The sequence below is a fragment of the Pocillopora damicornis genome, chromosome 7, assembly GCF_964200805.1.
Source record: "Pocillopora damicornis chromosome 7, jaPocDami1.2, whole genome shotgun sequence".
NCBI classification, from domain to species: domain Eukaryota; kingdom Metazoa; phylum Cnidaria; class Anthozoa; order Scleractinia; family Pocilloporidae; genus Pocillopora; species Pocillopora damicornis.
In genome coordinates this window covers 17,893,498-17,907,759 of record NC_142676.1, presented here as the reverse complement: position 1 = coordinate 17,907,759, position 14,262 = coordinate 17,893,498, and the positions used below count along the sequence as shown (strand labels likewise).

The 14,262-nt window shown below is 37.4% G+C and overlaps 1 pseudogene; it reads right to left on the bottom strand.

The window, feature by feature from the left end:
• Positions 1-7,083: 7,083 nt before the first annotated feature.
• LOC149042952 (uncharacterized) lies at positions 7,084-9,154 on the bottom strand (annotated as a pseudogene).
• Positions 9,155-14,262: the final 5,108 nt, after the last annotated feature.

The window sequence follows — 14,262 nt, the reverse complement described above, 5'->3', positions numbered from 1 at the left end:
GAATTATGCTATGAGCAAAACTTGTCCATATTAAACAGCATGATGGAGGCCCAAGGGATGAAGATGAAGCGCTTTTTGAGAAACGACACTGTGCCAACCAGGGACACTAGTTTTGTGCGTGGTGTAAATTAAATTTGAGTGTTTCTGTACCGTTTCCTTAAATTGTTTTCCTATTTTTTCTCTTTGCATACTAATACTGCTTAAAAAAGTCATTCCAAACATTCAGCTCCTTTAATATACAAATAACCTAAAAGAAACCCAGTTGAAATATCATCAAAGATGGCGGATACAAAAGTAAGGAGGTTGCGTGACGTAATTTCCAATTGGACTGTTTCTCAGTTTTTGAACCTTTGCATTTGTGGACTCCTTTATAGAGAGTTCGGCCAAAAATAAAGAGCTGGAGCCGGATCGACGATCATTCATAATTCGTGTTCAACTGCCTCTTTTAACTGTGGCAAAGTCAATTCCTCTATGGAAACGAAGAAAATATTTCAATAGCGAGAGAATGAGTTTTCTCACCTAGCTGTAAGCATCTAGTGAAAGACAATTTAAAGATCAAATCACTATTCTAAAGGCTATTGGCGATCTCCTTTGTCTGTCTCTGGTCTCTACCGCTTCTTGTTGTGAAATTACTTGTTTTTTTTGTGATCACTATTCTAAAGATAATTAAAAGACACATTGCGACGTATATCCTCCCACGAATTAAAAAAAAGTCACGTGCTAGGCAACGTATAATCAATAACAAGATAGAATTTCATTTCAGGCCTATTTATCAATTTTGTGGTGTATAACTTTCGCATTTTAGTACGTAATACGTATTTTGAATCTTCAAATTGTCTTGAACCTTAAGAGAAGATTGTTCGTTAAAAATTAACTGAAAATCGGTAGCTAAAACTGTTTGTTTAGGCGTTATGTGATTTTCGTGTTTACTTGTAATTTCGTCAGTCAGTCGGCATCTTTTGCTGCTTCACACAGGAAAAACACAGGATACGAAACGTAATGATCGATTTTGTCCTCAATCTCACGCCATAACAGAAAAAGCTGTGGAACATCTGTAAACTCCGTGCGCTTCGCAGTAAGTGATATTTTCAATGAATCTTCGGATTGTTTTCAAATTCAAGGATTGTGAATTACAATTTTTTGAAAAACGAAGGTTGGTCTGTTATTTCAGTGTGAATCCTAGCATGCCTGCCAGTCGCTGGCGCCGCTTGTTGAAGCTAAAAAGGAAAAAAAGCAACAAAGGTCGCCATTTCGTTTGTTTATTGCTCGCCAAAAACTATCAAATGCACTCAAAAGCCTAAAATCGAAAACAAGTTTACAGGAATCGACCAATCGAGCGAGCGAATGCTATTCCCCACATCGTATCTATAACTCGCTCTTGCGCATGCGCGCAATTCACGAGTTAAAAAGGAATGTAGACAAACATAAGACCTACGTCGTAGGAAACCTTAAATACCCAGCATCCATTTTTTTAATATTTGAATTTTGCGTTTTTATGCGGTCTCTCTGCAAACACTTTTTACCTTGACTTTCACTTTTTATGTGATGTCCCATAGAGAACACTATTACATTTTAAAGTCAAAAGCTCGATAAAATCGTCTTCTTTTACATTCGTCGTTGAAAAGTTGATTACTTCCAATCTTTGAAATTTTTTGTTCAATGAGAAAAATCTAAATGTGAATGAAATAAAAACTTCATATCATGGAAAGTGCGATGCATCAAAAATCTTATTCGTTCGCTGCGCTCACTTGTTCATTTTTCGTGGTGTATCGCAACCCGTGATAAAAATCGTTCTTACGCACTTTCCATGGAATAATATCTATGTATTCGAGAAAATCTCCCGTTTTCAAAGCTTACTTACACGACGACTTCTTATTTCAAGGAATGCTTTTCCAATTAATTTCTATCTCATCCGTATAAAAAAAATACAGGTATATGCGTGTTCTGAAAAACAAAAGGGAAATTCAAAACTACGAGAAATTACGAGTAATCGCCTTCTTCCTGCTACACACGGGTTTTTTTGGTGTAACACGCGTGTGTTTCCCATAAGTTACGAGCACTTAACGCACGTAGGAATGCTGCAATCACGGTATAAGCGCTAGCAGTGCAAGGCAAAATGGTTATTGTCAACCTGGAGTGATTATGCGCGATATTTTGCCCGATCACTCTTTGCCATTTCAACCACTTTTAAAATCAAGTTGACAATCACTGATTAAACACCTCTGATTTCAAAAGAAACAGCCCGTACTTCTGAACAAGACATTTGCAAATATGATAACCTTTAATGCTCAGCAGAGTACATTTCCCAAATGAATGGGGCATGCCATAAAAATCTTTGCTTTTAGAAACATATAGATTATTTCCAATGGTCAAAATATTATTCAAAGTGGAAGAAGTCCATTCACTGATATGTTCTACTTGATGACAAATAATAGCAGTGAGTGACATTGCGACGCATTGCTTACCAGCATTTTCCCCAAAGAGGGCTTCATTTCCTTAACTGTAGTCTCAGACGCTATTATCATTGGGTCAATGATATCAAATATCGTAGGGCCAGGATTCTCCTCCACATCATTTGCTTGTCTTATAAGCAATGGAATATAAACATTGTAGCACATCATTTGTGCAAACCAAAACATCACTTGATTCAACATTTTGTATGGTATAATAACTTGTTTCAGTGTCAGCAAATAAAACACATTAAAATAAAACGTCATTAGCATTATATTCCAAAACCGGTCCTTAAAACGCGATGAGACATCCTTTATTTTCACGAAATTGTCATGAGATCTGATCCCTGAACGGAATTGTTCAATGGAGATCCCCATATTTACTTGTGTTCTTGAGCGAGCAACAACAACAACAATCCAACTAACTAGAAACTCAGTTTATTAACATAAATAACACTCTTGACAGTTGAAGGCAAACAATAGTTTCTTTCAGTTTGTGACACTTTGAGACACTCGTGAGACACGTTGCGACACTCTGAGACTCTTTGAAGTGCAACCCGCACAAATATATTCAAGCCGACAAATGTTGGCTTGCGAGAGTACAGTGACTCCTTTCAATCCGACACAACCCGCACCGAAGGTCCAAGCCGATAAATGTTGGCTTGTGAAAGAGTAAAAGCTCCTGTGCAGCTTGCATGAGCACAAGCCGCGTTTCAGCGTGTTGGCTTGCGTGAAAAAATCTTATGTTATAAACACCTGAAAAAATAACGAAACAAACGCCTCAGATTATAAAAGAAAGAACACAAACCAGGTACACAAACGTAATCGCCTTTCGTGAGAGCTTAACCGTGAAGCTCTCACAACAAAATTGAAAAGTTAGAGCACGCAAAGAACCCGTAAAAATAGAAAATGACTTATCCTCACCTTGAAAACAAAAATCCCCAGGAAACAAAAATGAAATTCCGTATTAGTTCTCCAAAACTCAACAACTGAGAACAGAAATGGCCGCTGTGCAATCCACTGTGAAAAAACAACTATTGGAATCCAGTCTTCTCGGCTCACTGAACGCCAAATAAAAACCACGTGGCAAGCACTTCTCTCTCGTGGACAAATAAATAAATAAAGAAATAAATTTCGGGGGCCTTGACAAAGTGTGGGAAATCCCACACAAAAACTGTGGTGTTACATCGGTGGGAGAGTATTGCAAATTGCTCTGACGAAGGGCTAGCGCTCCAAACGTCAGCCTTTTCACTCGTTACGGTGGCAAATTTACGTTTTCAACTCAGTTATTAACTCTAAATTACGTTAGAATCTGTGATTGTTTTTAGCTTTGCATTGCTTAGGTAGGAGATTAGCCCGAGTTTCCTGTACCAAAAATGCAAAGCTAATGCAATCCTGGCTCCCTTTTGAAAAGAAGAACAAAACTGCGTTGTAGTGGTAGTTAAATAATAATTCATGGCTTGTATGCATAAGCTATCAGACGAATATGTTAAAATACGCTTTACGAACCTTTATATAAACTTATATTTGTAACACATGCAATTAATATAACATGGTTCTAAATTAAATTAAAAAGCCTAAAAAATTGAAATATGTTATCTTCAGGAGTTAGAACAACCAATCGGGGTCTTAGTTGCTATGCAACTAAGTTGCATAGCTTAAGTTGAGCTTAAGTTTGTTTGTATAGGACTTGATAGCTATAGAAAGGGGTAGCATAACATTTCATTTAATCGCCTGAATGCTGTTTCGTCAACTTACATACTCTCAGATGTCAGTTTGATTATTGTATTGAGAGCGAAAGAGACATTCGCAGTTACATGACTCGAAAACCGATCTCTTCTCCAGCCTTTAAATACATTTCAGGAGTCAGAAGGATAACAGAAGTCTACTTTCAACTTTTTACACTAAAGAAACTTTACATCTTTGGAGTCGAAGACGACTCACTTTGTACCTATTGTCAAGAGAATGAGTCTACTATGTATCTGGTCGAATGATTTAAAAAAAAGTGATTTAATAACAAAAATGCCTTCGCTTTCCCGCCAACTGGCTTCAGTCAAAATTTTCATTTAGGAAAGCCCCTTTCGAGACAGATCTTGCAACAAAAACTTTGAATTTCTCCTTCTTCTTTGCTAATTACTATCAAGCCTAGCTTGAAATTCCAGTTTTGTGTAACATTAGTGTACAGGTTTGCTTGTGAATATTATAAAAGTAAAGGAATAATTACAATTTTTATTGGAGAAACAACCATTGTTTTCGCCACAATTTTTCAACTTTTCTATTAACCAATTAGAAGGTCCCCTTAAAGCTAAAACATGATGACATAACCTCTATCGTGTTCTGTTTATGAAGCGCTTTACAACCCGCACAGGTACAAAATTGATCTAATTTCAATGATTTACGATTATTTCTGGCTTCTAAATCAAGTATACTTACTTTACAAGCTAGAGAGAAGATACGAAAAGGAAAAATTTAACCATGTAACATATGTGAAGGTTTTTCATTGCAAAATGAATCAATTACGCTAATTTCCGTGCAAAATTATGGTTTTTGACTTATAGTATCCGTGTTCATTTTGAATTTCTGACATTTATAGATTCTTTTCCGTGAGGTTTATTCAAACGGGTGTGTACTGGTTATTATCTGCTTGGCAAAAAAAAAACCGCACGGATGATCATTTTAGGCCTGACTGTGTGTCTCCGTTTGGGGTGAATGACTATATTAAAAAAAAACAACGACTTGACATCAACAATAATACCTGGAGAAAGAAAGTTGCTTCGGGTTGTATTCTATTTCAATGTTATTATAATTATTTCCAGTTTTTTTCTAGTAGACTCCTCAATGGTGAAGTCTAACCCTAATCTCCGCTTTCTCTAGTTGACGCTTTTAAACTGTAAATGGATGGCATACAGTTTTCGATAATACATATCATTCGGTTCCTGTTCTAAATAATGATCATGCCGGGCTGGCAGCTTGCCAAATCGCGCCATTTCGATAACAGTGAGCCCGTAAGAAACTGGTCAGCGATCTCTATACAAATGGTGCTTTCAATATGGCGGCCCTTTTAGTAAAACTCCACGAAACTGTGAATGATTACAGGAATTCTAGTGAAGACAAAGCTTTAGCAACAGAAATTGGGGGCGAGCTTTTAGTGTTGAGTAGAGCAGTTATCAAGAAACACACGTTCGACAGTGAAAGGGCTTTCAAATTTCATTTAGCTCAGCCCGCAAGAATGTTGGCAAGGATTGTTGCTTTTTGGCACATCAGAATGCTGAGAAAAATGAAGCGAAAAACGCGTGTTTCCCGGCCATGGACTGTCAATTTCTCATGGAATTTACCATTGGAGGTGTTTGATTGTTTCAAGGTTGTCGCTTTAGCTCCTGTTGCTGGTGGTGTGGTTGTCAGGAACACACGTGCTGTCCATGAGATACACCTCACGGATATGGGAAAGATGAAGGGTCTCTTTCTCTCAATGGCAAATAAATATCGAAAAGGAACAATCCATGAGAGCGATGTCTTCCTCAAAAAGGAAAAAGATGGTTCCTTTAGCCAGGTGATTGTCACTGGTGACTATCCAGCTAAGTTTACATATTCAAAAAACTCTGAAATTATGAAAATCAGCCTCAGGTATGGACATTACAATAGACTGGGAGTTCCTCAGCACTCCCTGGCATAAAGAATAACAGTACCGTTTACTGAGATCAGCAGAAAACAGTGCTAGAAATAATTGGCATAATTTTCATAATTATGTCAGCTAAATGCAAGAAACTGTTGGCTGTTTATTTAGGTATTCAATCCTTGTCATCAATCATTTTGTTCAGTTTAATTAAATTTAATTAATTAACTCAAACCATGTAAAGTACAGTTCATGAACACATGGTTGAAATTGTTTTATTCAAATAACTCTTAAAGACCATATAAAATACAGCACATGAATACACATTTAAAATTATTTTATTCAAATAAATCTTTTTGAAACCATGTTAAGTACAGCATATAAGCATAATCAGCTGTTTGATAAGTTTCATTATGTAAAATTTCAAGATGAATGAATCAGATAGAATATTGTTACTAGGAGTTAGGGGGGAGGGGCTTTCCCCAAATATCCAACAGGGATATGTGACATCAATGGTTTATGACCCTTTCCCCTTATATAGAACATGTATTTGTTTTTGAGACTTTTCCTAAAGCTTGTCAATTTCAAGTGCTAAAATAGCATCCAGGTATTATTTTTTAACTCAAGAGCTTTTAAAATGGGTTGCTGGAGGCAAATACGCACCCAAAGCACTTTGAATAAACCCCAAAATATTTGAGCAAGTTAACAGCAATATAGCTCCACTTAGCGACAACAAAACTGTTAACAGAGCAGCTACTCCAACCAAGGTCATCCTGACACAATTTGTGAAAAATTATAGCAAATGAAAAAATAAATAAATAAATAAATAAAATAAGTGCACTTTTCGAACTCTACAAATAATTTATCCAAACTATTTATTCGAGATAATTGCACTCAATTTGACCATCTTTTTATTTTATGGTCATTAAATTTGTAAAGACTTTTGGTGGGTGGCCTTGGTTAGGTGTTCGACTGTAAATGTCCCAAACTGTAGTTGGGTTAGTCATTGTACCTTTATGTTCAGCTTGTGACACTAAGAAGATTGCAAATATATGGGTCTAAAGCCCCTGTTTCAGCACTCCTTTCTACACTCGTGTAAATCTCAGATGAACAATGAGCATTTTTCAGCAGCGCATTCCTTGTCTAAGCATAGTAGCAGACATTTGGTTGCGCAATCTTTTTAGGAATATACACATCTGTGCTCTTGTGGTAGTGAAAACTTGCAGGGTCATATTGCCTTAACCAAACAGTCGTAATGAAATCATGTCTAAAAACAAGGTTGCATGCTTTGCATACTGGCTGATGCGCACGTGTTTAGCCTCCCTCCCTTGCATAGTATTAATTCCAAACCCTAAGCCAAGTTTCCTATACAGGAAGTCTGTGTGATAAGGGATGGCATGACCGATCGTCCCAACTGTCGGTGTTACGGAGTCTAACAGAAGAGAGCAGGCATTGAAATACCGCTTGCAAGAGTCTTTGATTTCCTGCAAGACACCCTCAGTTATTGTGACACGACTAAACCGGCTGAGAGTGTCTCTTAGCTGAGGGCCAGTAAATGTAAATGTGCAAATTTGGAGCTGTTGCTGAGGACTGTCGTCCTCACGCGAAATTGCCTTTAGGATAGACATAAAATTGTGGCAGAAATTTTTCGTCTCTTTCCCTGTGAATCTTGTACAATCTACTAGCCCCAATTTCTTTCAAAGTGGTAAGATGGGAGGCTAAAGCACATCCCGGCACATCCCTAACTGGATTAGTACAATTGGGTGCGAGCTTGCTTTTGTCATTGGCATGGACAAGCATAAGCTCATGTAATTGCTGACATGCATTATATTGTTTGAATTATGCAGAGGCTCAGCAAAAATCTTGTCAACCTGGGGACCCAAAAGGGGAGTAGTTTCTTGACGGGAATTTAGACTTCTTATATAATCCAACAACTTAGTTCTTTTTGTAGACTCGGCAAGTCTTGTTTGACCCAACTCTTTCCTTTTTGCTTCAACCTTTGTTGCTACCTGAAGCCTTTCTTCGTACACCCATAGCTTCCATAGGCATTGTTCAGATTGACCCAAACTAGCATTAACTATGGACTTGTTGTCATTGTTAACATTGCCAAATGGAGAAAAGTAAAATGCTGAGTTTGCTAGTTCTCCACTAAATGTGGAGGCCCACTTCATGTCAGAGGAAATTAACTCGAAAGTAAACTTAGCTGAAGTTTCGCTAACTGGCACCCACATCGGAAACAAGCTTTCATGCATAGCACTGCATTGAGAGGTGAGATTCACTACAATTTGCTCCTGCAAGAATAAAGTTGTCAGTTTCACTTGCAATTTGCTGACCTACATTGAGGAATGATACAAGCCAAGAAGTGGCCTCATCATCTTTGCCGAAGAGGGCCCCATCAGCACCTAGAGCTACTCTTTAGTGATACAGTTCAGATCCAAAATGAGACAGGGATGGACTAGTCTTATGTAGGCAAATATACATATCAGCAAGCTGCAACAGAAATGGTTGTAGCTCTCTATATGACTCTTCCACAACTTCATCTGCATCTAAATCATAGCAAAAATCTTTGAAATCATTAACATTTCCAACATCAATGCTTTTGACAAAAGTTATCAATTTCTCATAGGGCAAGATCTTCGGCAAGCAAACACTTGACATGAACTTAAAGCTTTCCAGTTTCTTGCCACTTTTGCGAGTATTCATGGAAAGATTGAGCCTAATACTTTTATATTTCTCCTTACTCAACAACCCCTTGCTGTACAATAATCTTAGGCTTCTAAGTTTATTGTCAAAGCTGTTTTCAAAAGTTGGAATACTTTCCCTCACTACGTTAGGTAAAACTTTCTTCATTACTTTCTTAGATAAGGAAAAGTACTTTCCCAACTGAAACGGTGTGGCTTCCTTAACTAAAGTCAACCACAAAGCATCCAGTATTGGACTTTTATTCTCCCTTGTACCACCATGGATTTCATTACAGGCATCGATAGTCTCCCTTGTACGTCTTTGGCAAGTTCTTTTTGCAACAGGAACTGCATTTTCTTCGGAACTGGCTTCTGATATAGAGGTTGGAAACCTGCGTCTTTTCAGAAGTTTTCTTTTTCTTACAATGTCAGTCTCGATTACTCTTTTTTCACTAACTCCATATCATTCTGGATTCTTTCAACCTATGAAAGATTTTCCGGATAGTTAAATTAATCCACAGTCCCAGATTTTCTACCTAAAGATAAATAGAATAGCAAAATCCTGAAAAGAACTTGAGTCAGATAATTCATACATCAATGTATGAGACTGTGCTAAAATTTAAACAAATTGAGAAAAATCACACAAGATACTGAACTCAGTAAAGCTGAGGCGCGTTTTGGATCACAACTTTTGTTGTTTATATTTGCAGTTCCCAATTTAATATCTTCAGTAAAAATTAATAAACACCTATATAAATATAATCAACACCATTTATCAAAAAAATGAACAAAAATCAGTCGTTATTTATCAAAATAATACATATGAGCAAAGTTACTTTTCCTTAACTTTCTTTTCAGCTTTTTCAGCTTTGAACTTTCCGTCAAGTAGACTTTGCAGTTTGAAATAAATTCCTCTCTGAGCACTTTCCGCCGACGGAACTTACACATACTCTGGTCAGCGGTGCGAGAAGATGAAACATCCGGGAAGCTGCAAAGACATAGCTAAGAACGTGCCTCGACATCAGGACATCTTTAATTCAAACAATGAACGGTTTTCTGTTTACTGCGACTTGTAGTCTGAACCTGGCTTTGTATGGACCGTTATACAATCGTTTTCCTTGGCTAAGAAAAATTATTTCAAGAATGCTGGGTTTGGCGGAAACTTTGAGATAGATATCGGATAAATTGGAACGAATTCCTACTATCGTTATCAAAAATGCAGTCTCTTTTTATTTATTCCACACATCTGAAAGCAACTTGTAACTTTTCTACGGATGGTCTGCAGTAAATGGAATACGCACGCGCTAAACTGGCAGGTCATGATATTTTTGGTACCTGGGTCACCTGTCAGATGCACGAATATGTTAATATCCGAGGAACCTATTGTTCAAATTGCACGGCCCTTAAGTCGATTGTGCTCGTAAAACTGGCATATTATGCTCCTAGCACTGCTCAAAATTTATGAAATTTATGCCCGAGTTATGCTCGTTTCTCTAAATTATGCTCCTGGCATCAGAATTATGCTACTTGATTTTTAAGCAAAATAAAGGCAGAGCACCGGGGTAAACACAAATCAAACAACTGATTACTTATCTGGTGACTGCAGCCCATTATTCTAATAAACCAATTATCAAACATTGTGTCGTTGCACGTTTCCCCTGCATTTGTTCCTCAGAATCGATAAACATGCTGCTCATCATTTTTCAATCAATGGAGCTTCTCAATGGCAAAGTAAGGATGCAGAGAAATACGCTTATCAGCGTTTATTGTACTGAAGCATAACACAAGCCCGAACATGATCTTCTGGAGCATGGTCTTGCGAATCGTTGAAAGAGGAGTTAATTAATGAGACATTGCCTGAAGAACTAAAAGTGTTCGACGAGGTGGACGCCACCTTGTGGATCTCAGTCAACTCGCTAGCGAGTCGTATGAGTAGGGCCTAAAACCAGGAAACGTTACGACGACCGCAATGAATCCACCGTAAGCGCAATTCATTATTAGCAACAACATTCTAGAAACATAATTCGGTAAAGAGAAGTATATTCAATACAAAAATTACGAAAATTGTTCACATCGTGGAAGTAAAAATGTAAATTATGCCAGCAGTACTTTTCTTTGAAAAAAGTTAAAAATTATGCTCGTTTTGCCAAATTATGCTAAAAATTATACTGGCACAATCGACTCAAGCCTATCTGGCAAGACAGGGAGAAGATGTGTCCTGGCACGTAAGGAGTTACGGTAGCATAAAGGCCGAATGTGATTTTGATGGAAAACCAGGCAGATTCGGTAAGGAAAACAATTTCGGAAAATTTAGCGACCACAATATAAATAAGGATCACCGCTGCTCGTTTTCTTCTGCTTCTAAAACGCAGCATTGGTTTGGAGCTAAATATGACGAGTAACTTCTGACGAATTCGTTTTCTTTCACAGAAAAGGAAATTCGGCTAACTAAAAACAAGAAAACATCGGAGCAAGACTAAGAACTAACATTGACATCATGTGCCTTCAAGTGTGCTCCACCTTAGGAGTTGAACTTGAACTAAACGTTTAATATTTCAGGTATAGTTACATTGACTCTTTATCACAGAGTAATGTAGACATGCACAAGAGCAACATCATAAGCAACCTTAAATGGACAGCGTCCATACTTTAATAGTTGAAGTAAGTACTGAAGTAGGTAGTCTGTCTACAAACACTTTTATCTGCACTTTCATCTTTTCATGTGATGTTCTGTAGATGGCACACTTACATCTTAAAAGTTATAGGTCGATTAAAATGGCCTTTCTTCACTTTCGTCGTTGAAAACGCATTTAGAGCTCACCGTTAGTATATTTATGCAAATTTTTTTTTCCAGCAAGCGACTACTTGTTAGTTGAAATGCTCGTGTTTAGACTCATAGATATTAAATTAATAGCGTACGCGGGGCATAGCGGTTTGTTGAGAGTTTTGAAATTTCTTTAATCTAATTATGACATGTTTTCTCGCCTTAGGGCGACATTTTCTTAACTTGGTCAATCAACCGTTTTCTCTTTACTGATAATTGGAAATTAGCTTCGGCTTCGTTAGTTTAATTGTAAGTAAAACCAAGCTTTAAGTTTAGGTTTATTGGTTTCGCCTTAAATAGTCCGTACAGTGAAAAGAAATCTCTCAAGAAATGGTATTTACTAAGTGGCAAGGGGATGCTAAGAATCCCTCCAAAGTGATAAAAATATACAGCTTTACTTGATTTTGTTATTAGGGACTTGATACATAAAGTTGAGAAGCCCTCAGCAGCCTTTCCTTCACCAGGACTAAGGTACTTAAGTGCTTCGTTAGGATCACCGCTTACTTTATAACATTGCATTTGATCTTAAGACATTTCTGAAATGTCCAAAATATAAGAGATAAAGTAGGTATAGGAGTGCAGCAGGTGCTTGTGGAGAGGAGCACTAGTCTACATAGCAATAGTTGTACATAATGTGAGACATCATCTTATTATATTATCATATTAGTTGTGAACAGTTGATGTTCATCATATCATCGCGAATTTGTGTTCGTCTTTTTCAAAGTCGTAGTCCAGACTTTTACTTTAAACTTGTGGATTTGCAGCGACATTACATTACACATTGTTGGACGCACTGCCGATACAGTTTCAAATGCAAATCCAACTGACCATAAAGTGAACTTTTTTGCTAATTATAAAGTTCACCATTTGAAATTCACGTTTCCGAAGTTTGAATAAATTGAGTGATAAAATTGACGATTTTGCAAGCTCTTAAAGTCATTCCATTTTCCCCTCAAAAATGGTATTCGAATTGCGCGGCCAAAATACCATTTGACAAAAAACCACTGACGTCACTTGGTAACAGAAGATCGAATTCAGTATGGCGAATAGTATCAAAGAAAAGTATGGGGGCCCAAAGAATAAAGATGAAGTGCTTTTCTGGAAACGACGCTGTGCCAATCATGGACACTGTTGTGACGCCAGCTCCGGGAGAGTTCAGTGAGCGAAGAAAGAGACAAGTAAGATTCGAGTCAAGCAATTGATGGACCTGAATTAAAGTTACACGAATTCATTGTTTGTTTTTTTTTTCCTTGATTTCCTGTATGGGCCTTTTCTTTTTCTTTTTTTGTTTTTCTTTAATAAATGAATCCAGGGATATTACCCGTCAAACTCAGCCTCAAACCAGTGCTGTGCAGTAGAAGAATTTCATAACGTGCAGCTGAGTCGGATTCATATTGTTTTCTCTCTACTTTGGTTGTAATGGAAAACGCGGAGTCTGGAGTGCGGAGTGTAGAAAATGAAGAGTGTGGAAATGAGGATTGTGGAAAACGAGAAGTGTGAAGAATGGGGGTATGAAAAACGTGGAGTGTGAAAAATGAGGAAAGAAACCTTAGCATAAGAACAGAAAAGACTTAATTTCTGAGGTCTCATCAGAGCAATAGCTTTAACACTATCGTTTCATTCCAGTTATTTTGATTTATTAGCGTTTTGATGATAATTTGTATGATGAAATTGTGTTCGGTGTACAGTAACAGAATGTGAAGTTAACATTTCGAAGGTAACGTACTATGCAGTTACAGGATCTTATCATATCACTCTCCGTGTTATGTAATTTCTACTGCCATTTTGTTGGTTATAATCATAGCCGCTGTAGCTTTTAAAACCTTTTTATTCCAGTTATAAGTATTTGTTCGTGTTTCGATGGTTAATAGATCTAAAGATAAATTGTGTATACTGTAACCAAATCCGAAAGAAAAGCTTTCAGACTTAATATGTCACCATATAGGGCACAATTCGTGGTTGAAGAATTTTCCGATTCAAAATATCTTGCAGAGCAAACCAACCAGGGGACGTTTTTTAGTTCATGCTTAAAATCAACCTTGTTTTCAGTTAACTTCTTCAACATTTGCCCCTTTTAGGGTTCCGATTTTGCAGGGCCAGTGTTTGCCAGCGGCATCACACACAGTCTTCCAGAAAGGCTTAGAGTCTTTGGACTCGGCAAATCTTTCCTTCCAATAAAAAGCCTCTTCTTTATGCATTGGCTTTGTTACCTCGTTTCTTGCATGTCCATACCTAGCCCAGGTGTGTGCCAGGTGTGAGAGGAACTATCACAGGCTCTCAGTAGTTTGTATCTGTTGTTCATAGCTTTACATATTTCTGAATTTATCCAATGCAAGGAGAACTTCTTAATTTTGACATCACGTGGAGAGACATAATCATCAAGGATATCCCTGTACATACTTTGCCACGCCCAGGTGATGTCATTAAACACAGAACAAACTCACCAGGTGACGTTTTTTAGTTAATGCTTAAAATCAACCTTGTTTTCAGTTAACTTCTTGTAACTGTACACTTTCTTCAAAATAGGTCGTTCGTTTTGTTTCTTTAACATAAAAACAGCAAAAACAAACTTTTAATCGGCAATATTATAACCAAGAACATCAGATGTAAAAATTTTAGGAAAATTATTGGTCAAATCAAATCAAGACGGGTACTTGAGGATTCAGCAATTCTCGTGGGGCGGGTTATTAAATT